This window comes from Ambystoma mexicanum, chromosome 9 (assembly GCF_040938575.1).
Source record: "Ambystoma mexicanum isolate Mex_15411 chromosome 9, UKY_AmexF1_1, whole genome shotgun sequence".
Taxonomy (NCBI): domain Eukaryota; kingdom Metazoa; phylum Chordata; class Amphibia; order Caudata; family Ambystomatidae; genus Ambystoma; species Ambystoma mexicanum.
The window spans coordinates 1239161973-1239185927 of record NC_090931.1 but is presented as its reverse complement, the minus strand read 5'-3'; the positions used below and the strand labels follow the sequence as shown (position 1 = coordinate 1239185927).

General features: G+C 49.9%; 1 protein-coding gene across 6 annotated transcripts in view; it reads left to right on the top strand.

Annotated features, from left to right (window-relative positions):
• SLC35F5 (solute carrier family 35 member F5) overlaps positions 1–23955 on the top strand; it is a 1900137-nt gene that overhangs the window by 1043064 nt on the left and 833118 nt on the right. The gene's annotated exons all lie outside the window — the stretch shown is intronic.

Here is a 23955-nt window from a genome sequence, read left to right as displayed (position 1 = left end):
AATGAATCTCAAGAGGGCCCAATGGGAGCTGCAGGGCACAGATGGCACGAATACAGAAGCTATACAAATGGACATGACCTCAGTCTCCCACCAAGAAACGCACGCAAACACAGGCACCTGTGACCAGCAATATTCCGATAATCACATCATTACACCAATCCAACTGGCTGACCGGCATCTGTTACACAAAAGCTAATCCCCCGCCCCTGAGCATGACAACATCAAAACAGTCATAATGGCAGCCCCTAACCCTGACCTCACTGGGCTTCGTAGGCAAACGCGCCCAGCACAGTACCACGCAACTATACTCCGAAGCTGGAACCCAATGCAGATCTCCTCACAATACATCGCTCCCCAAATAGGAATATGCCACATCACTTGCAAAGAAGAACGCTACACGGTTCATATCAGAATAGAAATTTAATGCACAACAAATTCTCCAAGCCCATACAGCCATTAGGCCATGAACTCCAAAATACATTTCACCATTGTGGGCTGCATCCGCAATAAATGACCAGCTACTTCTTGTGTGACGCCCTGTTCCTTCATGGTACACAGGGGCTACATTCTCGTACGAAAAGGCAACATGGAAGCGCCTAGAACGGCAAGGCCGTCCCAATAGGGAGGCACTAGTCCAGCTGAAAGGCCAAAATGTTGCTCCTAGCCACTAGTACTGCGTAAGGGCATGTGGCCCATTGGCGATCGTCCCATAAGATCGTAATGCTGCTCCACTGATTAACACGAAGCAGCAGGTGTCGGGAGTAAAATCCATCTGCAGGAGTGGCATACAGATGGCAGTGGCAAAAGGGGAGGAGATACCTGTCAACCAAATGAAATGAAAAAGAATAGTATGGCCTTCAGAACTACATTTGAATTACTCACTTCAATGATCACACCAAATCCACAGCCATATGCATGCTAGCCCACTCCAAAGGATCATCACCACCCAAAAACCACTTGCGAATCATAACCATCCATATCGAGGTGAAAACACTATCACAAACAAGTGTACCTGTGCATGCGTCTGTTAAAACAGAATCCATCAGATGGGATTGGTAACGTGCATAGACACAAGTGTTTGAAGGCGCGTCGAGACAGGGAGGGCTCAACAAGGCCAGATAGACGATGGTCCCACTATGGCAGCCCTGCATCACATAGCGCAGGGGAGGCAGATAGATTCCAAGAAGCCCTGTACATGGCAAACTCTGTATCAAATCATCTGTCCATGCATCCATACATCATTCCCTCATCCCGTAATGAAAACGCCTGTTTCCATACTCACATAACATGTGAAATTTCCATTGAGTCTGTGCGTTATGCAGCCTGCAAAATCCACTGTGCCCCAGCCCGTAATTCCAGTGTTGTGAAGTAACATGTATTTGGGAACGTCCGGCCTCATCGCCCACGTCGCTATTGCGCATCCCAAACTATTCATATCAATCATTGCATCCTCGCCATGGCCCCTGTCCCAAGGACATTGAACAACAGAACGTTACATTTGCAGTCAGACCTGTGGGCATCTCCTCGCCGCTAGCTGAAAACCGAAAGCGCCGCCCTTCGAATTCCTCATTTGCAACATCACGTCGAAAAGGCATCCGTGGCCGCTTGAATTCACAAATTAATCCATCTAGTGCGGCTGTGAGTGAAAATGGCAACTGCCTTCACTCACAAATGGGACGCCCCGACCGTCGGTGAACCTCGGTACAGTGTTGCATGAGGGTCCACCGTTACTCGAGTACTACGTTCCACTGACCCTTCACAAGTCTGTTCGCGACTGCTAAGATAGTATGTGAAACAATGGGACCATAGCCGAATGAACATATCAACCAATGTTACACTGCCATCGGGTACAAATACATGATTGTAATAGCAAGATGCCATTCATCGAATTGCAGCGTTGTGTGCTGGACGTGCTCGCCCAAAGGGGAGAGCAGCTTGCACAGGTGGAATGAATCACCACAGGTGGAGGCCATACAGCCTGAAAACACATAAATTGCACACCCAGTCTCCTCCCACAACCACACCCACTCCGAAATGCTACCGGCCGGACTAGCTATGTTGGCCCTGGGGGACCTGATAGCACTGCAAGTACTCCAACTTCAAGAAGAAGACGAACACCAACTACAACCGGCCGCACGGCGGAGACGCAGGAGGAGGAGGAGGAGGGCAAGGCAGGGCCAGCAAGGGCCGCCAGCACAGCCACTACCACCACGCAGGCAGCCCGCAATCCCACGCCTCCGAGCACATCCGTTCAACCTCACTGATGAGCAGATCCACACCCTCTACCGTTTGGACCGGGACACCATAACCGCCATTGTGGACATGACGCAGGCTGACCTTGTCAGCATGATAGATAGCCCAACCGCCATCCCACCCCTACTGAAGGTGGTGTCTGTACTCCACTTCCTGGCCACAGGCACCTACCAGCACACAGTCGGACAGTTGCATGGCATATCACAGCCACTGTTCTCACGGACACTATTGCAAGTGCTCGATGCCCTCCTGAAGCACGCAGACGACTACATCTCTACCACGCTCGGAGCAGGAAATTACCAACACAAAAGTGGGATTCCATGCACTTGCCGGCATACCGGGTTGCATTGGTGCCATCGACTGCACCCATGTGGAATTGGTCGTCCCACATGCCGTGGAGGCCCAGTACCGCAACCGAAAACAATTTCATTCTCTGAATGTACAAATGGTGTGTGACTCCAACAGGATCATTACACATTGTTGTGCCCGATTCCCTGGATCAACCCATGATTCTATGGTCTTGAGGAACTCTACAATACCACGCTACATGGAGCGACACGCAGGGAACAGATCCTGGCTACTCGGTGAGTCTCATTTCATGCATGATGATGTGGGGTATGTGATGCGGCAATGACCTGGCAGGAAGGGGGGGGGTGCGTACGTAGCAATGGCATTCCTCAGAATTCCTTTATTGTCCACATACAGGTGATGCCGGGTATCCACTGAAGAGATGGCTCCTCACACCAGTCCGGAACCCACGGGACCAGCATGAGGAGGACTACAACCATGCCCACTCACGTACCCATGTAGTCATAGAACAGGCATTCGGCCTACTGAAGACTAGTTTCCGCTGCCTCAGCAGGTCTGGCGGGGCACTCCTGTACCGCCATGTGAAGGTTGCAAAGATGGTCATGGCATGTGTCATGCTCCACAACATGTGCGTACGTAGAAATGTGCCCATGCCCCCTGACGCAGAACTGCAAGCACCTGATGATGGTCATGATGAGGGTGGGGATGTGGCAGCACCTCAAGGAGTCTGCGAGGCACAGGAGGGCCGTGACATTCGTCAGCATCTCATAGATGCATGCTTCTAGCACTCACGCCTGGTGGCTGATACATGGACACGGGACTCGTGGCACTGTGTGTGTCTGGAACATGCACAATATGGACTGTACGCCTAGAATGGCCTCGTACACAAAGATCAATGTCCACACATCTCATTGGATGATCGTGCATTGTTTATGGCATATGTGATATCATGTTAAACACCCTATCGACCCGCCACCCAAGTGAGCCCAACACACCCCCTCCACCCTCCTACCTCCCCCCCGAACACCAGTGTCCAAAGATGCTCATTGTCAGTGGGCAGTCGCTATTGCAAGCCCCCTCTGCGGGTATCAGGGGCACCCCTGCCTGTGGAGCGCAGGTTCCTCCCAGATCTACGTTGGGGGCTGCCCTGGACGGAACTTGCAACGGATGATGTCTCTGCCTGCTCACGTCCATGCATGTCCCTAAGGGTTTGTGAGAGCTCAGTGAGCACACGGCGCACTGCGGCAAGTTCGGCACATACGTCTTTGGACGTCTCATGCAGTTCCCCCCTCAGGCTCTCGGTGCTTCTCTCCATTTGTACTCTCAGGCTCTCGGTGCTTCTCTCCATTTCTACTCTCAGGCTCTCGGTGCTACTCTCCATTTGTGCCCTTAGTGTCTCTGTACTTCTCTCCATTTCTGCCCTAAGTGTCTCAGTAGATGTTTCTATGGCTGCCTTAGTACCCCCACATTCATCGGCATGGTCCTTGAGGAGCGTGGCCAGTTGCTGCTGTTGCACGATTACCTGGTCGAGGGACTGTTGCCTCTGCTGGGCCATGGCCATTTGCGGTGGTGTCACAGAGTGGCTGATCACCTCATGTTGCCTTGCCACAGGGCTTGTGGGGGATGGCCAGTCGTCGTCTTGTGGGTGCCCCTGCGTGGTATCCTCATGGTGTACGGGATGGAACAGACAGGGGGATTGAGACAGGTCATGGATGGATCTAACTTCGACATCCCCGTTTTCTGTGTCGGAGCATGCTGCCATTAATGCTGTGTCACCTATGGTGCTGCTGCCACCAGAAGCAGTGCCTACTGTGGCATCCATTGGGGGGACCTGTGGTGGTGTTGTTGTGGGCATGCTGGCTGCTGGGGTGCCTGTTGGAGTTCCCTCCTCTGTGCTGCCACTTGATTTGTGCTGCTGCCGTGTCTTGATGCGTGCAGCTGAGGTGGAGGGTCTTTGGCCGTTGGTCTTGGCCCTCTTTGCAGGTGTGCTGGTAGGGGTGTCCTGGAGCTCGTCGTTTGGATCGGACCCTGTGGTGGAGTAAAGGAGGGCGAGCGTTATTAATGGGTCTGTGGGAATTGGAATGGCAATGTATCACATGCATTGGGGTGGTACCTGAGGGTGATTTGGGTCGGGGCCTTGGAGGTGGTTTCATTTGTGTGTGGAGTGAGGGTGCAGTTGTTTGGCAGCCTGCAGTTAGGGTGTGCCTGCTGCACGTGTAGAGGGTGTTTTTAGGATTTTTAATTATTTATGTATTTGATGTGTGTTTTAAAGTGTGCTATCAGGCCTATGTATGTGGACGTTCTCCTGGACATGTGTTCCTGTTGCACTATGTGGGCACATGGTACTTCACATGATTGGACATTGTGGTTTTGGCATTGTTTTATTTGGGACACCTACCTGAATCTTCGGATGTCTGCACTCCTTTCTCCATCCCTCCGACTCCCTCTATGCTCTCCATTCCAATGGTGGAGGCACAGATTTCTTCCCAGGGGGTCAACTTGATGGGTGATTCCGATCCTCCCCCGGTAGCTGTGGCAATGTTGCGGTTGGCAGAAAGTATGCTACGGACGCGTATCCGCAGGTCGTCCCATCGCTTTCTGCATTGCTGTGGGTTGCGGGGTGCGGTCCCCACCGCACTTACCCGCTGTGCCACCACTTACCCGCTGTGCCACCAGGGCCCATATGGCCTTCTTGTTCGCAAGTGCCGTCCTGGTCATTTGCGTGGAGAAGACGGCGGCAGCATTCTCCTGGAGGGTCTCTGTGAGCACGGTGAGTTCCTCACGGGAGAAGTGGACCTGCCGCTTGCGGTCGCACGCTTTCTTCGCTACTTTTCCCATTTTTCTTGGTTTCACTAGGGTGGATGACGGGTTGGGATGTGTCTCAGGGTAGTATTTTTAATGGTTGTGTGGAATTTGTGGTTTTATAGGTGTACGGCGGGATGTTTCCCGTTCCGGGACCATGCTTTTACTTCCGTTTCCGTATATTTCCGGTCACCGTACTTTCCGGTTGGCGCTCACTGCGGTGTCCGCTGAGATGGGTGGCGGTATTGCACCTAGGGCGCCGTACGGCGGCGGTGTGGGCCGTTTTGGGGTCATTTCCGCCATCGCGGACTTTGCACTTCCGCCATGGCGTGGTGCTCGTGCCTGATGGGTCGGAATGAGCCGCACTTTGCTCCATCGTGCAATGGCGGAAACGCTATTTACGCTATGGCGGTCCGGTCGGTTGATTTCCACAGTGTTTAGAGAAGACTTAGAAAGGAGACTGTTGAATATTTTGAAAACAATACTGGAAGCGTAAAATCTGTAGGAACCCTATGGGAGGCATTCAAAGTGGTGGTAAGGGGAGCAGCGATAGCTAAATCCAAAGGGCTGCAGGGGGGGAATATTGTAAGAATTGCCGGTGTTAGAGGAGGAACTTGAGGCAGCTACGCGCAGTGGAGTTGACTCCTTAGACAAGGCGGATACCATTCACCAGCTGCAGCAATCATGCGAAAGACACTGGGAGAGGTTATGCAATCTAAATGATAAGAAATACATAGAGAGGCAGCACGCTGGCAGAGACAAACCGTTGCGGCTGTAAGCATGGTTGTACAAAAGTGAAACACTGAGATCGACGATTAGAGCAATACAAGGGGAGGGAGGACAGGTTCTTGATACCCAGGAGGGAGTGAATGAAGGGTTCTTTGAGTTTTATAGATTATTGTATGGAGATACAGATGAAGGGGAAGACAGCAAGATCGTGGAAATACTGGGAGACATCGGTCTACCAAAATTGAGTGCTGAAGAGAGAGAGAACTTAGACGCCCCTGTCACACTAGAAGAACTAGAAGCAGTGATCAAGGAACTGCCCACTTGCAAAGCCCCGGGCTCGGATGGACTTCCTAGCGAGTTCTATAAAACATATAAGACATAAGTGCTTCCCCCACTACTGGCCATGCTAAACGAAGCTCTCGAAATAGGAACGCTGCCAGAATCCCTAAGGGAGGCGATAATCATCCTGATCCTTAAACCTTACAAGCTGAGCGTAGATCGTACAGACCGCTATTCATGCTGAACCAGGATAGTAAAATACTCAGCTGTGTTGGCTGGGAGACTGAGATGGGTTATAAACAAACTTGTACATCCCGATCAAACTGGATACGTCCCACATAGAAATATATCAGATAATCTTAGAAGGGTTCACTGGGTAATGGAACAGACAGAAGGGGAGGCACAAGAGGTCGCAATAGTCTCATTGGATACAGTGAAGGCCTTAGATTCTATGAAATGACCATGGTTAATGGCAGCTTTACTGGTATATGGTTTAGGGCCTGAGTATCTAAAATGGGTTAAACTATTATATAGCTCACCACTAGCCAGAGTATAGACTGGAGCAGTTATTTCAGAGAGGTGGGAACTTAGTAGAGGCACCAGACAAGGGTGTCCTTGGTCCCTGATGTTATATATCCTGGCATTAGAGCCTCTAGCGATATACCTTGGACAACAGTACGAAGAAGTGGGGATTCACACAAAAGGAGGGCCACATCTAAGGATGATATGTTATTATATCTAAGATACCCGGAGGAAAACCTGCAATATATCCTAGAAGTAATGGAGCGATTTGCGTCGCTCTCGGGTATTGCAATCAACCTAAAAAAAAATCGTGCACATTCCCCCTGGGAAGATATAAAGGGATCCCGCAGGAGCAATTACCCATTCTACAAATACCCTGGGAGACTACAACCTTCTGATACATGGGGATAGATATCTACCACACAGTGGAGGATGAACACAAACACAACACAGAGAATGCTATAACAAACATCGAGAAACAGTATGAGATTGTGGTCTAGGCTCCCTCTGGCCATGGTGGGGAGGGCGGCCCTGTTGAAAATGGTTGTATTACCAAGGCTGATACACTTTTTTGGAAACATACCATATATGATGCCGAAACGATTTTGTGCTAAACTCCAGAGCATATGCAGAGGCTTTATCTGGCATAACACTAGGAATAGAATAGCCCTGTGGAAACTACAAAACACAAATGACAAAGGTGGCATAAAACTTCCCAATTTTGGAATTTATTACTGGGCCATTCAGCTACAATATGTGGCCAAATGGATATCGTAAGACCCAACAGCGGAGTCCAGACTGCTGAGTTCAGACTGTTCCCCATTCTTCTTGAAAGAATGGATATGGTTGCCCACATTGGAGATAAAGGAAGATCCAAGAATGTTGAAATTGGGATGATCAATGTGGGATGATCAATGTGGCGGAAAGCTTGCCAGGCCATGGAGAACCCAACCCTGTGCTCCCTGCAGATACCACTAGTAGCACTAACCAAAGGGGACGTGCAACTGAGGAAAACAATACGCATGCACTGGGAATCGGTTGGCATTGCAACAATGGGAGACATATGGCAAGATGGGAAAATATTGGAGTTTGATGCATTGGTAGAGGAAACAGGCGTGCATCTGGGGCAATACATCACATATACTAGATTGGTGCGCCGAGTCAAAGAAACATGGTCTGAAATAGTGCTGGAAGACCAGCCAGATACAACCATTGAAACAATCTTTGACATTGCAGAGGGAGGGCACGAGGTCTCCCGAATTTATGAACTATTGATGAGCAGGGTGGGGAAAGAGATAACACAGTTAAGACGGAAGTGGGAGGAAGAATTGGGGGAATGTATGAATGATGGGATGTGGGAGAGCGCTCAACGGTATCATAAGAAGGTGGCTAGAAATGCAAGGCTGCAACAAATCCAGCTATTCGTAACTCATAGAGCATACATGACCCCTCAGAGGATAGCCCAATTTAAAAGCACAGGAATGCAAGCATGTCCCAAATGTGGAGAAGCGAATGCGGAAATGACCCATATGTTCTGGGCATGTCCGGAAATTAACAAATTCTGGAAAGAAGTGCCCCACTGCCTGATAGAAAAGGGGCTCACGCTGGAGGTGGAATCGGTATGGGCATGTATTTGGGGAGGGTTCCCCAGACCACGCAAGCTAAAGCATGTGAGCAAACTTAAAGACCTGGCTTACATATTGGCCAAGCGTAGGATTGCCATGGGCTGGAAAGCAAATATATGATATGATATATGATCTGGCATTTGTAATGTGCCTATACACAAGTGTTTCAAGGCGCGACGAGGCAGGGGGGGGAACAAGGGGAGACAGACAACGATCCTACTAGGCCAGGTGTCATTCAGATCGCGCAAGTGCAAAGGGTAGAGGGAAAGGGAAAAGTGCAAGGGGGAAAGGGAGAGGGGAAAGTGCAGTAAAGGGTTAATAGCATACAGCAAACAGGATAAATAACAAGGGCCAGCTGGTGGCAAGTGCGAAGTAAGTGCAGACAAGTGCTGGGAAGGGGGGCTCTAGGAATACAGACACAGTCCCGTAGTGCAGGGGTTGCCATGGAGGCACTGCAGGGGAGAGTGGCTGGGCCAAGGACCGAGACCGGTGAGTGGCCCAGTTGCAGATTCAGTGCAGTTTCAGTAGTATTAGCAGGGGAGAGGGGGAGAGAAAGCGGAGGCAAAGAGGAAGGTTTTGAGGTGCTTCCGTAAGCGGAGATGGTTCTCAAGTTTCAGGGAGGCAGGAAGGCTGTTCCAGAGGGAAGCCCCTGCAGCGGAGAGAGATCTGCCCCCAACTCGTTGTTTGGAGAAGCGGCTGACCCTGAGGGAGTTGGAGGCGGATGGGCGAAGAGCTCGAGAAGGAAGATATTTAGGAAGAGAGAGTTGAAGGTATTTTGGCCCAAGGCCCCAGACGGCCTTGTGGACAATGCAGAGGGTTTTGAACTTGATCCTCGCAGTCACTGGGAGCCAGTGCAGTGATTTCAGTCCTGGAGAGATACGGTCCCTGGGCTTGAGGCCAAGGACAAGTCCCGCAGTCCTGTTCTGGATGAGTTGCAAAGGGCGGAGAGTAGAGGCGGGCAGATTTAGATAGAGGCTGTTACAGTAGTCCAGCTTCGAAAGAACCAGGGCTCTAGAGACAGTGAGCTTCTGGGGGAAGGAGAGGAAAGGAAGGATACCTCTGAGGAGGTGTAGCTGGTAGTGTGACTTCTTAGAGACGTCGGATATCTGAGGAGAGAAGGAGAGTGTGGAGTCGAAGATGACCCCAAGGTTTTTTGCCTTGCAGGTAGGAGCAGGAAGAGGGCCAAGAGAGGCCGGCCAGAGAGCTGCAGGGAAGGAGGGAGTGGGTGTGCTGATGAGTAGAATCTCAGTCTTACTGGCATTAAGGCAGAGGTTGTTGGCGGCACACCATTCCTGGATAGCAGAAAGACAGTCAGAGATGAGGGAAGGAGAAGAGGAGGTCGAGGGTAGCCTGAAAATTAGCTGGGTATCATCCGCATAGCACTGAAAGTTGGGGCAGAGAGCAGCGATGCGGTGGGCGAGAAGTGTCAGATACTGGTTGAACAGCCAGGGAGAGAGGTTAGATCCCTGGGGGACACCACAGGTAGAGAAAAAGATGTCAGAGAGGAAAGACCCCCAGTTGGACCTGGGAGGGTCGATTGGAGAGGAAAGAGGTCAGCCACGCCAGAGCCTGACCAGTGATACCCAGGTTATCACGGAGACGGTTGAGCAGGATGGTATGGTTGACAGTATCAAAGGCAGAAGAGAGATCAAGCAAAATGAGAACACATGGAATGTTAGAGTCAATGTTCGAGAGCAGGTCCTCACGGATGTTCAGGAGAGCAGTTTCTGGTCTTCTGGCAGCTCTGAAGCCAGACTGATGGTCATGAAGACTACCAACAGATTCAGCATGGAGATTGAGCTGGGAGATGGCCAGTTTCTCAGGAGCTTGCCCAGGAAGGGGGTGATAGAGATTGGGCGATAGTTAGCCAGGCGGGAAGGGTCGGAAGAGGGTTTCCTAAGAAGGGGTTGCACAAGGGAGTGCTTGAGGGGATGGGAAGACTCCAGAGGCAAAGGAGTGATTGCAGAAGTCAGCAAGGGCAGGAGCCAGGGAGTCTATTTGGTCCTTGATAGTCTTGGAGGAACAGGGGTGGACCTGTTTTGATGAGACTTTCATAGATCGGACTTGTCTTGAAACCTCGTCAGCAGAAAAAAGGGGAAAGGCAGAAAAGGAGAGAGGAGGGGTGGCTGCAGAAGGGCCAGAGGAAGGGCAGAGAATAGAGGGAGGGAGGTGATGGGAGGAGAGTGAGGACAGGATGTCCTGAGTTTTTTAAATGAAGTGAGAGGCCAGTGCCGTGCAGAGTGCCTGGGCTGCAGCAGGGTTGGCCAGCTCCTTGCAGATTTTAAAGAGTTCGGCCGAATTGTTAGATGCCGCACAGATGCGGGCTTGGATAAGGGCTCTCTTCTTGGTGAGAACGGAGAGCCGGTATTGCCTTTGGAGCAGGTGACAGGCCAGTTTGTCAGAGGATGAACATGAAGCACGCCATTTCCTCTCTGCCACCCTGCACTTGCGTTTGAGGGTGACGAGATCCGAGTCATACCAGGTGTTACATTTGGCTTTGGGCTTCAGGCAGATTCTCATGACGGGCAAGGATATCAAAAGTATCAGATATAGCAGAGTGGAGAGTGGAGAGGGCTGTGTCAGGGTGGGAGTCAGCCGAATGGGGGAGGAGGGGGCGAGAAGGTGGCAGCGAAAGCCTCAACTGACACGCGCTTCATGGGTCGGATGACCGAGAAGGAAGGTGACAGTGATGGGGGTGGCTTTGCCTGTGGGGTAGGGAGGGTGAGGTGGGAGGAGAGGAGAAAGTGATCACTCCAGGAGAGAAGAGTGGAGAGAGGGACAGAGAGGGGAAGGTCAGAGGAGATCAGGGCATCAAGAGTGTGCCCTGCAGAATGAGTCGGCCCAGACGTGAGAATAGAGAGTGAGAGCGAGTTGCAGAGGTCTCGAAAGAGTCCAGAGGGGGGACAGGAGGTATCCAGGTGGATGTTGACGTCACCAAGAAAGAGGAGTTTAGTGGTTGAGGACAGGAGTGAGGAGGAGAGGTCCGCCCACTCGGAGAGGAAGGAGGAAATTTGACCAGGTGGCCGATATATAGTAGCCACGGTAAGGGAATGGCTAGGAGAGAGAGAGAGTCGGCAGACAAGACATTCAAAAGAGGAGTAGGTCTGCGTGGGAGTAACAGTGGCAGGAATCCACGCGGTTGGGCCTGGGCACGGAGAGGATCTTGTAACCGTCAGGTAGTAGTGTGTCAAAGCTGGTGACAGAGCTGGCCGTGAACCATGTCTCAATGAGACCGAGTACGTCAAGGTCAAGTTCCTCAAGAAGGTGGCAGATATCAGAGGAATGTTTGGCGGCAGAGCGAGAGTTAAGAGTGGCAATGTGGAGAAGGTTGCCATCTTTGAAGGACTTCTTCCGGGGAGGGGTACAGATCAGAGGTACGCCCTGCAGAGGTGGAGAACGAGCAAGAGAGGGGATGGGGGGCAGGGTAGAGGCAAGGTAGTCGAGGACAGAGGAGGGGGCACAGCAGGAGAGAAAAGGAAGTTGATGAGGCGCGGGAAGCGTCTATCGAAGAGGTGAAGGTTGGCCTGAGGGCCTTGGACCAAGACGGTCCCATTAGCGTAGACATTAATGATGGCCTTAGAGGAGTGGAAGGAGGCCAAGAGGACATCCCAACAGGTGCCACCATTAATGGGAGAAGAGGAGAAAGGAGAGAGCACAGAGACCATATGAAGGGTCCATAAGTCAGGTGAAGGCACGAAAAAGAGGATGTCAGTGAGCGTTTCCTTGGAGGAGGAACTAGTGTAGGTGTCAGCGATAGGGAGGCCTGGGTTGGAGACCAGGATGTCCTTTTTAAACTTTTTCCTACCAGATTTAGTGAGGAGGATAGTCAATGGAGAAGCAGTTAGAAAAGATTGGTGAGATAGAGAGCACCATGGAATAGGAGGGAGGGGGGGAAGACAGGACAAGTGCAAGCGGACAGGAAGAGAGCGGCAGCCCTAGTTTAACACAAAATCAGAACACAGTAATGCGTATCAGGTACACAGTGGAGAGGCCACCTAAGTTTGAAAATCCTGCGGGGGGAGAAAAACCCTAGTTTACCACAAAATCAGAACACAGTAATGCGTATCAGGTACACAGTGGAGAGGCCACTTGGCTACAAAAAATAGGCCAATGGTAGAGGTATGGTGGAAAGACCTCAAGAGATGGGCTGAATCCAAAACGGTGGTATGGACTGAAGCAGCCAGTAGAGGGGGGGGGGGGGGGGAGACAGATACATTGACGTCCTGGAGGCATTTAGTGGCCACATTGTTTGGATCCACCCAAGTATGCTAAGCAGGGTGATACCTCCCAGAGTACGGAAGAGGGGACACCCCAAGAGGATGTAACGGCAGAAGGTGGAATGGAGTAGGCTCAAGTTAAGGGGGAGGGTAAAGGGTAGGCAGCGGTTATAGTTTGACGTGATATGTAACATTCAGTAATGTATAACATGCACCGCTAAGTTTTGTTTTTGTATGTTGTTTGGTTGTTAAAAAAATTAATACAATTAAAAAAATTTATAAAAACCTTGCCAACAGCCATGTCTAATCTCGCAAGTTGGGTAATGGATGGGGGAAGGAATTGGGTCAAAGGGTTTATACTCTAGTTGGTTTAAAGTGACCACTGTCAGTGTGTGTTTGGAGGCATGGGGGGCCGGACGCTGATTTAAGTTCAGTTTAACTCTTAAAACTGTAAAAACAGTTAGAAAAAAGCACCGTACAATGTTTTATCATGATCTTGCTTTGACAAATGGTTTGTATGTAAATATGCTATGGATTCTATGAAAGGTAAGGGTGGAGTGTATGGAGAAACTATTTTGTACTTTGCTGCTTAACAGCATCAGTACTGCGCTGAAAGACCTTGCCTCACTACCTCTTGGGAAAATGCTGGCTGATGAGCTTGTGGACTGCAATGGGACACAAGGTTTTACAGCAATGATGTCAGTTTGAGGTGCAAAGCAACCCAATGCGCGAGCAGGAATCGGTGTGGCTACTTTTCAAGCAAGGCCCAGTGGCTCAACTAAAGCAAGAACATTCTGCTCTCCTTATCTGGGCAAACGGAAGCCACAGCACAAGTGCAGAGCCCGTGGGGGCAAGAGAGGAAAACCAGCAACAACAATATACAGGCGGGTCCTGCTTCTCCCCGGAAGGAGATGGTTTGGCATCCTGGTTCAGGGGTGAACCCAAAAAGTATGCTCATCTCTGCCTTCTGCCAGGGGATCGCACTTGAAGCACTTCACTGTATCCACCTACAAACGAATTATGCCATGAAAGTGAGCAATGAAGCTGCACAGTCTTTGGTACAAGTGAAGAGTGCCTCAGTGACCTGCAGTGGCTCAAGCCTGGGCTGTCGGCTAGGGGCAATCTGCCTGGCCAAACCAGAGGTGGTACTGAGGGGGCACACAGTGTGAAGTACTCATGGCAAAGTGGGAGAGGACTGGTGGTGGTCTCCCAGGTTGTCGGTATCTTTCCTATTGCAGCCCGCATGACACGCAGTGTGCGCCCATCCACCGTCTGACACTCTGGGAGGCCCCCCGTATAACTGATGGCCAAGAGCTCCTCCACCCAAATAAGTCAAGGCACAAAAGGAACTGGCATAGCAGGTGCAGGGCTCTGAAGGTTCCCACTAAGAGCCCAATCACCAGAGCCGGGGAGGCGGACTGGCACAGGGGTTCTTGAAAGGCAGCCACAGCGCATGGAGGCAGCGCCCGAGGGTGCTTCATCACCCCGCCTCGTGGGGTACACATTGCAACTCCACAAAGCACCATGTCAAAAACCCCCAAGGCAACGAAGCAGGCGGGCATCTCCACCTTGCTGGCGAGAACCACAGACAAACCAATAAAGGGAGAGCGAGTTGAGGCCATGATCCACACAGAGGATGCTGTTCCATGCCCCCTGCCTACCTCTCAAATGGTTATGAAGACTGGCCTGAAGGATCTCCTTGCCACCATGAAAAGAGAATACCAAAAAGGCACTGATGAGCTAATGAAGAAAATCACCAGCCTGGACAGGCGTGTGGAGGAGGTTGAGAGCAGAACAGCTGAAGTGGAGACTGCCCTGTGCGAGCAGAACTACGAAATAAGCGAAGGAGCGGACCGGATTGCTGCATTGGAGGCCAGGTTTGAAGCCCTAGAAATGAAACCGGAGGATGCGTAAAATCACTCCCGCCGCAATAACATTCGCCTATGAGGTTTTCTGTCTACGGTCCCTGATGCAGATCTAGAAAAGTTTGTCCTGGACTTCTTTCACTTTATATTAGCTCTCCCACACAGCGCCTCACTGGAACTGGATAGAGTTCTCCCACACCCAGTCACGGCAATTGCAGGCTTTTCACCTCAGCGTCCTGGCGAGGGTCAATTTCCTTAAGGTCAAGGAAGAGATTATGAAAGCAGCCAGGGACTCTCCTCGTATCCTGTTCAGGGATGCCTCAGTTGTGTTGTGTCAGGACCTCGTCGCTGTTCTACTGGCGAAAAGAAAGGACCTGAAACCACTGACTAAATGGTTGCGGGAGAGGAAGCTCGCCTACCACTGGGAGTTCCCCATAGCACTGCGTTTCACATCTGAGGCCATGGAAGGTGCACACAATGAAGGAGCAGAAAAGCTCCTCAAACCGGATTGCCCAGGCGAGGAGGGCAACAGCAGCTCTGCTTCAAACTCGTGCCCCCTGAGGGGGTCTGTGGAGTCTTGTTCCTGTGTGAGCAGACGGCAGAGACCCAACGGCCCAACCCGCTCGTTGAACAAGAAAGGCGCAGTGGGTTGAAGCAAAAAGGATTGCCAGTCATCATAACGGGCCACTCCTGCTCTGAATGGTGGAGGGAGGAAGCTGAGGTGGGAGAACACGGGCCCACAAGAGGATGCTATTTAGCCACCGTGGGCTGAGGCTGGAGGAACGCAAAGCCTGCAAGAGGGTTGTAGATCAATGTTAAAGTAGTAGTGGCTGCGGTCCCAGGCAAAGTCATATTTGCTCCTTTCAGGGTTTGGCTGTCTGGGCAGGGCGTGGTCTGGTTGCCCCAGGAAATGTGGGCTTTGCTCTTTTACTGTTCCCTTATGGTGCGGCAGTGGGTTTGTGGGGGGGCAGTTGGGGAGGGGACATGGTGGCGGGAACTTTATGGGGACTTTACTACATCACATTGCTGCCAACGTAGCATGTTCTCTCGGTGCAAGTAAATGATTGGGTACCCGCAATCTCCCACAGTTTGAGGCTTACGTCAGGGGTTGAGCACACCACTTATGTAGAAAGCCATGGCTGACAGTACCACTAGAGAGCTCTGTAGATGACATGGAATATGCAGTGTCTCAACTTCCCAGGGAAACAAGTCAGTTGCTCGCATGCTGGCAGAGATATCTGCAGGCATAGTCTGCCTACAGGAGACACACCTCTTAGCCACTAACGAGCGGCATCTTAATTTTGGCCGATTTTCTAGGGCTTACTTTGCTACATTGGGGGAAAAGAAGAGGGGCGTTGTGCTGCTCTTCAGTAAAGAGGTAACTAACCGAGGTTACAGTGAAGCGGGACCCAATGGGGAGATCCATACTAGTGAAAGGGTGCCTGCATGAGCAAATCCTCACATTTGAATCACTTTACTGGCTGAATAACGCACAAGATTAGTTCCTGCGCACAATTGCCCCAGACATTATCTCCTTTGCAGAGGGTCGGATCCTCGTCTGAGACTACTTCAACTTGATCCTTGTTCCAGATGCCCATAAAACTCTACCTCCCACTAGAGAAGAATAAAGGAGGGCTGTGGGGTTCGCCAAATTTCTCAGGGAAGTTGGGATAGTGGACGTTTGGAGGTTATCGAACGCAGGCTCACACAATTACATGTTCTAGTCCCACATCCACAAGGGCCTCTCAACAATAGATCTGATCCTCATGTCCAGCAAGCTCTTCCCCTGCCTTGAGGAGGACAGCATTACGCTAAGGGTCATTTCGGACCATGCCCTGCATTCGGGCCATCGGCTTCCCGGTCCGGCTTCAAAGGCCTTGGAAGCTGCAGGACTCCTTACTACAAGATGCGGCAATAAGCTGGGAAATATCCACCGCCCTAGCCAATTACTTTGCGGAAAACTCCTCTGTGGATTGCTCACCCTCAACGTTCTGGGATGCCCTGAAAGTGGTGATATGGTGGGGGGGGACTTATTACGTGCACTGCAGCACTAAGGCGAACAAGTCAGCTGCAGGAGGCACAGCTAGAGGGTAGGGCTGAAGAGCTAGATAAGGTGTAATCCATCTAGCCAGTCCACCAATGTTGCAAGTCTCTCCCCTTCTCACCTGTCTTTCCTGTTGGTTTGCAACCTTCTTTCGTGACTTCTTCCGCACAGTCCGGGATTTGTATAGAGCTGTGCCCGGGTCTTCGGATTCCAGCGTGCTTCGTTCAGACTGTCTGGGATGGAACCAGGAAGGAACAATGTCCGTGCACGGAGGCACGGAAGCCGTGATTTGAGCGCGGTGAAAATCCAGGAAGTTGGGTAAGTTTAGAGGATGTAAGGGAAGGAGGAGGAATCAAGGAACCGGGAAAGAGGAAATTCAAGAGGAAAGCCCAGAGCGCACTCCGGCAGCACACGTCCAGCTACGGCGAACAGCATCGTTGAGATGCACAGCGCCGTGGGGGTGTGTCTGTTTAATAGTGTGTGAAGCGCGGAACGTAAAGGCTGGTAAGCTATGTTTCGTATACGACGGCCATGTTGGGAGGGTTACTACATTCGGAGCTCGATGGGTCAGGGACCAGGAGGTCCAAAAGGGACGCAGGCGACGGTTCATGACAGCATGCCTCCTCTGAAGCCCAGTTCCTCCGGGCTTGCTTGGATGGATAAGGTGGTATCTTCGAATCAACCTGGGGGCATTCATGTTTGAAAGGGGTTCCCAGGTTCGCTCACTGGGTGGATAACCTTTCCATTCAACCAGGTACTGCAGCTGACCACGTCGGTACCTGGAATCACATATTCTGGAGACCTCATATTCGAGTTGGTCATTGACAATCACTGGCGTAGCTCTATGAGCAGTTTGAGAGAGTTGAACATATGGCTTTATCAGAGAAGTATGGAAAACGGGGTGGATCCTTTTCCATGATTTAAGTAGTTGGAGTCAAAAGGCCACTGGATTGATGATTTCTTTTATAGTAAAGGGACCGTAATACCTGGGTGCCAATTTATTTGGACGTAAGTGACGTGGGAGGAGTTTTGAGGATAACCAGACTTTATCGCCTATTGAATATTAAGGTCCTGGTCTTCTTTTGGAGTCAGCATAAAGTTTCACGTCTCTTCGAGCCTTTTCCAGGTTTTCTTTAGCTTCATTATGTACATTGATTAATGTTTCAATCCAAGAATCAACCGTAGGAACTGGGGTTGGATGTGAACGAATGGACGGTAGGACTGAACGATGAACTCCTTGACTGCAGAAAAAAGGACTGGTTTTGATAGCCGAATGATCCGAATCATTGTATGCGAATTCAGCCACAGGCATTAAGAGTGACCAATCATCCTGGACCTTGGTGGTGAAGCAACAAAGATATTGTTCTAAAGTTTGGTTAACATGCTCAGTAGCTCCATTGGTCTGTGGGTGAGATCCCAAAGACAAGGCACGCTGGATTCCCAGTATACGACATAACTGTTTCCAGAACTGGGATATGTATTGGGGCCCTGTATCAGAAATGATCTTGGAAGGTATCCCATGAAGCCGGAATATGTGTTCCAGGAAAATTCCAGCAAACTCAGATGAGGATGGCAGTTTGGATAAAGGTGTAAAATGAGCCATATGAGTGAACAAATCAATGGTAACCATTATAGTTGTGTAGCCCCTGGAAGAGGGTAGTTCCACTATGAAATCCGTGGCAATGATTTCCCAGAGTCTTGTTGGTATCGCCGGTTGAAGCAGGAGACCTGCTGGTTTTTTGTCATTGTGTTTGTTCTGATTGCAAATTGCACACATCTGGATGTGGATCTTGATATCCTTCATCTTTGGCCACCAAAACTGTCTTTGAATTAGATGGAGTGTGTTGGTGATGCCACAGTGCCCTGAATGGAAAGTATCATGACATAAGCTTGTGATTCTTTGTCTCAATCCAGGAGTGGGAATGACCAAACGATTGTCCTTGAACAGGTATCCGTCCTTTGTTTTGAGATTCCATCGATTGTTTCTTTTAAACTCCTTCCATAGTTCAGAGGACTGGGTTTGAATTTGAATATCCTCCAAGAGGGTGATTGCTTGGGCAACAAATATTGTGTGGGAAAACATCTTAGGAAAGGTCCGATCCTCAAGGGGCGCATAGTCGGGACGCCTGGATAAAGCATCAGCTATGACGTTATGAGTTCCAGGGAAATGATGGATTTGGAATTGGTATTGGGCAAAAAAGAAGGCCCAGCGAGCTTGGCGACTGTTTTTGCATTCTAGGGATTGTAATACTTGGAGATTCCGATGGTCTGTGTGAACTTGAACTGGGTGTTTTGCTCCCAGAAGGAGATGACACCAATCCGTGAAGGCTTGACGGATGGCTAACAATTCCTTCTCCAGGACGGAATAATGGGTTTCACAGGGAATCAAGGTGCGGGAGAGATAGGCGATGGGATGTTCTAGTTTGTCTCCAAGTTCTTGTTTCAAGACTGCCCCAATGGCGTAGTTGGAAGCATCAGTTTCGACAATGAAGGGTTTGTGTCAGGTTGAGCAAGGATGGGGGCTTGTGTAAACTCCAATTTTAATCGCTGAAACGCCGAATCTTGGACTGAGGTCCAATGAAAGGGGGTGTCCTTTTTTTTAACAACGTGACAATTGGATGAACAATTTCAGAAAATGCTGGAATAAACTTTCTGTAGAAGTTAGCAAGTCCCAGGAAGGATTGAATTTGCTTAACGCTAGTGGGAACAGGCCAAGATGGAATGGAGTCCACCTTCGAAGAATCCATTCCAATCCCTTTTTGGCTAAGAACAAATCCGAGATAGTGAACAGTGGACACGTGAAAGAGGCATTTCTCGGGTTTGGCCAGGTGTTTGTTGCCGTAAACGTTGTAAGACTGCCTTTACGTGTTCATGTTTTTGATGGTCCTTGGAGTAGATCAGTATGTCGTCTAGATATACAATGACGAAGAGGAACAGCATATCAGAAAATACCCGGTCCAGGAAGCATTGGAAAACTGCTGGTGCATTAGCAAGTCCAAAGGGCATAACTAAATACTCAAAATGGCCAAAGGGTGTTCTAAAGGCTGTCTTCCATTCGTCACCTTCTTTTATACGAATAAGATGGTAGGTGCTCCTGAGGTCTAATTTTGTGAAGATGACTGCTCCTCTGACGGCTTCCAGGATGTCTGAGATTAAAGGCAATGGATAACGATCCTTAAGAGTGCATTGATTAAGGCCACGGTAATCGAGGCATGGTCTAAGCTCCTTGGAATCCTTCTTGGGAACGAAAAACCGGGAGGCGCCCGCTGGGGACTTGGATGGACGAATTGTTCCGTTTTCCAGATTGGTATCCAGGTATTCCCGGAGGGCCTTCTTTTCAGGTTCTGACAAGATAAACATTCTTCCAAACAGAATTACAGCTGAAGGTTCAGTATCGATGGCACAATCTTCAGGTCTGTGGGGTGGTAGAGCTTGAACTATGGCAGTTGAAAACACATCTGAGTACGCCTGATAGGCCCTGGGAATCTGGATGGCGTTCGAGACGGTGACTGGTATTTGTTGATTCTTTGGGAAGTCTTCAGAGGCTTTTGGTAAGGTGTTCAGGGACAAACAATGGGACATACAATGTTCCGAACCAAGAAACAAGGAGCCTGCTGCCCAATTGATGTAGGGGTTATGCTTCTGTAACCAAGGCATACCTAAAACCATTGGATAGTGGGCGGATCTGATAACATCAAATTTAACCTTTTCTTGATGGTGGTTTATGGAGAGAAGAAGCTCCTTGGTTTGAAGGGTTATGGGTCCTGAAGACAGGGGTCTTCCATCGATTGCTTCGACAGGTTGCATAATCTCTCGTGTTTCACATGGGATACGATGAGTTGTAACCCAATCCTGATCTATGAATATGCCCATGGCTCCGCAATCCACTAATTCCAGGATGGGGTAGGATTCTTTCTTGGAAGGCGATAGAAAGGCCTGTAGAATCCCAAGGTTATTTTGTCCAGAAGAGTTCAAGGAAGGAATTGATGTGGAGCAGACATCATTCTCCCGAAACTGTGCCCCATCTAGGATCGGGAGCTGGCGTTTCCCGAACGCCGTGGAGGAGCAATAGGGCACTCTCTCACAAGGTGTTTATCGGAGGCGCAATACATGCAGAGACCAGTGTGAATACAGCGCATCCTTTCTTGTGGGGTAATGGGTTCACGGAAGGCCCCCAGTTGCATAGGTTCTGGGTCAGAGAAACTGCGGATTCAGGACTAGAAGGATGATCGATGACAGTCTTTGGGAATGATGATTTCAACTTCTTTTTCTCCGCCTTTCTTTCCTGGATTCGAAAATCAATTTGCAAGGAAAGATCCAATAGGGCCTGGAAAGAATTAGGGCGAGCTACCCTGGCTAGCTTGTCCTTTATTTCTTCATTCAACCCTCTGCGAAAGAGGGTGAAGCTAGCCTCTTGGGACCAATCGGCTTCCTTCAGAAGTTGTTTGAAACGGGTGACATAGGTAAGCATATCCTGGGATCCTTGTCTAAAATCAAGTAGACGTTCTTGAGCGCTACAGACCTGCTCAGGACGATCAAACATGGCCTTTAGGGCTTCCAAGAATAAATGAGGGCTGTGGGGTTCACCAAATTTCTCAGGGAAGTTGGGATAGTGGAGGTTTGGAGGTTATCGAACGCAGGCTCACACAATTACATGTTCTAGTCCCACATCCACAAGGGCCTCTCAACAATAGATCTGATCCTCATGTCCAGCAAGCTCTTCCCCTGCCTTGAGGAGGACAGCATTACGCTAAGGGTCATTTCGGACCATGCCCTGGTAATGGCCTGCATTCGGGCCATCGGCTTCCCGGTCCGGCTTCAAAGACATTGTAGTCATCCCGGAGGGCATCGCCCGAATTGACTAGGGGAGTAGCCCAGGTTAATGCGTTGCCAGTGAGGTGTGATATCATAAACCCTACTTTTGCTCTAGGGGTGGAAAAGTAGTAGGGCTTGAAGGAGAAATGCATTAGGCATGAATCCAGGAAGGCACAAAGGGTCTTTGGAGAGCCATCATATTTGTCCACCACTCCTCCTAATAACACACTTTCCTTGGTAGCAGAATCCCAAGACAATACCAGCTGTTTTAAGGCAGCGTTTTGAGCTTTAAGGTTTTGAACTTCAGCGGTAAGTTTCTGCATGCCTCGCATGAGGTCTTTAACCGCGGCTTCCATCCCTGGATCCGTATTGACTTTTGGGTGTCTCAATCTGTCGCAAGTCTCTCCCCTTCTCACCTGTCTTTCCTGTTGGCTTGCGACCTTCTTTCGTGACTTCTTCCGCACAGTCCGGGATTTGTATAGAGCTGTGCGCGGGTCTTCGGATTCCAGCGTGCTTCGTTCAGACTGTCCAGGATGAAACCAGGAAGGAACAATGTCTGCGCGTGGAGGCACGGAAGCCGTGACTCGAGCGCAGTGAAAATTCAGGAAGTTGGGTAAGTTTAGAGGATGTAAGGGGAGGAGGAGGAATCAAGGAACCGGGAAAGGGGAAATTCAAGAGGAAAGCCCGGAGCGCACTCCGGCAGCACACGTCCAGCTACGGCAAACAGCAGCGTTGAGACGCGCAGCGCCGCGGGGGTGTGTCTGTTTAATAGTGTGTGAAGCGCGGAACGTAAAGGCTGGTAAGCTACGTTTCGTATACGACGGCCATGTTGGGAGGGTTACTGCATTCAGAGCTCTATGGGTCAGGGACCAGGAGGTCCAAAAGGGACGGAGGTGACAGTTCATGACAACCAAGGCATGGAGTGACCTTAAAAAGGCAAAATCCATGCAGGATATACACTTACCCGACAAATCCGCTGGAGCCCTTGCATGCACCAAGCAGGTCCACTACATGATATGATCGTTTATTTATATAGCGCCTATACACAATGTGTTTCAAAGCGCTTCAAGGCAAGGGAGGGAACAAGGGAAAATATAACCACATTCTTACAGGCCATGAACAGTAAGGATGTGAAATTAACTATCGTACTCGGCCTGATGACATTTCAGATAGTGCAAGAGCTAAGACATAGATAAGGAAGGGAGGGGGAGAGTGGGAAGGAAATGGAAACAGACAGGCGCCTACCGTACTAGGCCTGACGACATTTCTGGTAGAGCTGGAGAAAAACAAAAGGTGAGGAAGAGGGGTGCAGAAAGGGAGGGGAGGAACAAAAAAAGCGACTATCATACTAGGCATGACGACATTTCAGATAGTGCTGCAGGCGTGATGGGGAGGAAAAAAACAGTAATGGGAGGGTGGAGGAAACAGACGAGGTTGCTATCATATTAGGTCCAGGAACAATTCTGATAGAAATTGGATACTTAATCACCTCTTGGACTAACAGTTTATGCTCATCATTGGAGGCGATTGCCTAGGTTTCACAACACCCCATCTGAACAAACCCATTTCTAGACCTTCACCATACAAATGATATGTTAGTTTATAGCTGCCTCTATCTGGTGCTGGTACATTGCTGATAATAGTACCTGTTGTGCAATAAAACCAAGTACATATGCAGGCATTTTTATTCACTTAAAACGTAGGAAAGGCTCAGCAGCTTTGCTGAAATGTGCTATTCTAATCTTGCACATTAACACATCTCTGCAATGAGTCCTTAACACACTGAGCTAACTTCTTAACGATTGTGGCATTCAATTTATCAATTTGCATTTCAACTTTAGGTATTGCACATGATCAACATAATTCCCACAGGAAGGAAAGAATGCTACAGAGCTATGCTGTTAGGAATACACAGACTATGTATATCACAGTGAACACAGTAGGTATTACATGATGAATTCATCAAGGCAGAATGTACTTGTTAAAACAGACGGGCAGTGGGTTTAGAACCTCAGCAGCGTGCCATAAAATATCCTGACATGTGCTATTTAAGTCTGGTGAACATTGGAATCTTACTTCTTTAGATCAGGCAGCCTTGCGTCCCCCTCTAAGGTGGGGGCCCTGGGCAAGTGGCCCTTTTGCCCTCCCTTAAAAACGTCTCTGCTGAGCGAGGCAAAGAACACAAGCAAACAGTTCCAAAATGGCAGTTTAACGAGCGTAGAAAAACGGCGATACAGAAGGGGGTCGCAAGGAGGGAAGTTCCCCTGACCTTTTCGACAAGGAACTGTTACTTTCACAAAACCTCGAGAACAGAAAGCGTAAGACCAGGAAACCAGGCTGAAGAATCCTGCGCTGTGTGTCGGAGGTACCCGGGGCCCTCCTGCGTCAATCAATGCGGGAAGAAGCACCAGCTGCCATGGTACTGTCTTTGGCTCCAAGAACAAAGCAGCGTCAGCGAAATCAACACAGCCTGTGAGTTGGGGAGACTGATGCAA